This window comes from Habropoda laboriosa, unplaced genomic scaffold (genome assembly GCF_001263275.1).
Source record: "Habropoda laboriosa isolate 0110345459 unplaced genomic scaffold, ASM126327v1 scaffold9, whole genome shotgun sequence".
In the NCBI taxonomy this organism is placed as follows: domain Eukaryota; kingdom Metazoa; phylum Arthropoda; class Insecta; order Hymenoptera; family Apidae; genus Habropoda; species Habropoda laboriosa.
The window spans coordinates 3857944-3860907 of NW_017100191.1; the positions used below are offsets into that span (position 1 = coordinate 3857944).

Here is a 2964-nt window from a genome sequence, read left to right on the forward strand (position 1 = left end):
GACGCTGACACATTTTTTGTTAAAAAATACTCATAATTGTGGGAGATATCGTTGACAGTAGGAGGCCATGTCCTTTTTTCCTAGGGATTAGAGGTCTGAAGAATTCAGGAATTTTTTTTGGAAAACTTACGAGCAGGAACTGAATCAAACCGTCTCTCAGTGATAGATAGACTCATTGGCCATACGTTACAATTTTGTATTTCAAAAAAGTATCAAAAATTATCGAACACATCACTGTCAATGTAAAACCAGGTCTAAATGTAGTCTCCAAATAATAGACAACATTTGTGATTTTTTTCCCAAGAAACTACAAACTCTTTCAATTTAAAATTTTGCACATGTACTTATCCATCTTCGAAATATATTCACATTTTTTTTCACGAAAAAATAATGAATTTTAAAACATCTGTAAATTATAGAATTAACGGATTCACGTTGAAATCGGATCGAATGTTTTCGTTCGTTTGCATAATGCTTCCATAACACTGCAAGGGTTGACCAGTCTACCACGGAAGGATTAGACAGCTGTTGCACAGGTTTGATCGAAGGATACGTCAGATTAAGGGTCGTGGAGCAGCCATCGTTCCGGGATTGACGAGAATCAAAATTAAAAATAGGTCTGGGTCGGTGCATCGTTCGAGCTATCGACGTTCGATGGCACTTGGCCAGCTTCGATTACGAATCGAACGGATAGGAACCGTTGGTGGGGGGGGATTATTCAAAGTAAACCGAATAAATTGTCCTCTTGGTGAACTGGTGCACGCGAGTTATCGCCAGTCGAAGGAACATGTTACTGTACCACACGTCTGATAGTGTTTTTGAGGTTAGCTTATGGGTTTGGTGGTGTGCCAGAGTCTTTCCTGGGATCAATGGATCGAGAACACGGCGGAAGGATTTATTGTTAAATACAGATGAAAAGATTAAATCGCTTTGTTTTATTTGTCAGATCGTTGATATTAGATAGGTTACTTCTTGGTCCTTTTTTCATAAAATGAATTATATTTGTTTCATATGATATGTAATCTTAATCAGAGCACCCCGATAACATTCTTAGTGACTATATAAACCTGCATCGATCGACAAATACTCTTAATCCCAAAATTAACACGTACACTCCAACACAATTTTCAAACCCCTCGGTAAACATCCGCAAGAAAATTCTAAAAATTTCCACGAACTGTGCTCTGTCCCGCAACGTTGTCGCTTTCTCCATACATGTCGACCAGAGACGGAATAATGGCTGTGCAAAAAGAGAAAGAAAGAAAAAAGAAAAACCCGTTCAAGCCGGTGCATTGCTTGAAAGCATCCACGGCCGCTTCTCGGGGAGCTATTTTCGCCTAGCTGCCGGGTAAATTTAGTACGGCAGACCAGTTTCACGGCATAGTACGAGCAGCTCCGGTTGATTTCTCCTCTTTACACGAGGCGAAGGGACACGTCAGGATGGCCGAGCGGTCTAAGGCGCTGCGTTCAGGTCGCAGTCCACTCTGTGGGCGTGGGTTCGAATCCCACTTCTGACAGAATTTTTTTTTTTTCTTCCCGAAAGCACACCGTCAAACGTATTTGCGAACGCGCCACACGAATTCTATCTATCGAACGGAAACCATGCTTCTTCATCACTGGTCAATTAATATGGAACGTCGATTACGTAAGCGTTCAGAGACAAAGAAAATGGTGACTGTAGTAACACGAACGAGTCCCATGAAGTCGCCTGGGACGTTGAATTATTCCCAACAGCAGTTAACAACACGCTCTTGCTCGTAAATCCGCCGATTTCGCGTGTACGAGGCAAGTGCACCGATTCCAGCGGCGGCGCGCGCATTCCTCCGCCATTTCTCAACGGACTGTACACTCCAGCGGGCCTGGGGGGTGGGGAGAAGAGGCGGCGGTAACCTTGGTTAGAGCGTAGACGAGAATAGGGGTAATGTGAGGCGAGAGGATAGGCGAAACCGGCGCTGGCGAGCTGAACAGAGGCACACTCTCTCTTTCTCCAGGTGAACGATAGGATAGAAGCTTGTATGGTGCCCCATACGTGGTGTAGTTACGTGGACGTAGTCCAATGTGCTAAGGTTTGGATAAAATTGCAGATAAAGGTTGAGCTTGTTGGGGAGATCGGATGTTCGCCATTGTGGAAATAAAGTGTCAGCCTATGGTGTCCCGTGGAGTTTTCAAATTGATGTATTTTTGTTTATTTCTCTCTCTCTTTCTCTCTCTCTATGATCTAAGGTTCTAACGGAATTATAAGAAATTGGGTTGTAATTGATTTATTAATATGCAAGTGGTGTTCGCCATTTTGGAGATGATGTAACAGTTGCCCATGGTGCTCCATGGAGTCTCTATGTCGTAACAGTTCCATTTCCTTCCTTCCTGTAAATCAGAGATCAAATAGAATTGTTGAAGATAGGGTGTAATAGTTCTTTTCATGTGGTAAAGTGTTTGCCATTTTAGAGGTAACGTGACAGTTTTCTATGGTGTCCCATGGAATATGCAAACAGACACTATGTCAATTCTTTCTTCCTGATACACCAAAAACAGAATGATAAAAAACTAAATTTCAATAATTCTATTAAATAGCAAGTAGTGTTCGCCATTTTTAAAACCCCATCGAATCGCCACAAAACGACTCAATCCCACTCCATTCTTCCCTTTAACCAGGAAAAAATTATAATCACGAAAAACCATATTAAAACAATTCTACTAAAGAGTAAAATGTTCGCCATTTCCAAAATGAGATACTATATAGTATCCCACAGTACTCTATAGAATAACTATAAATTGACAACAATTCCATTCCCTTCCTTTCTACCACCCAAATAAAGAACCGAAATCCCTCAAAAGATATCTTTTGCCAATCCCTCAAAATATTCGCCATTTTACGTAACAATCGCCATCTTGAACTCCCTAATTTCGACAATTTCCCAAATTGTCCCCGAATACAGCTAACGGGCCGCGAATCTGCTGGCACAC

General features: G+C 41.7%; 1 non-coding gene across 1 annotated transcript; it reads left to right on the top strand.

Annotated features, from left to right (window-relative positions):
* The first annotated feature begins 1434 nt into the window (after positions 1-1434).
* Trnal-cag lies at positions 1435-1517 on the top strand. Its single transcript has one exon. It is a non-coding gene; the product is annotated as a tRNA-Leu (tRNA).
* Positions 1518-2964: the final 1447 nt, after the last annotated feature.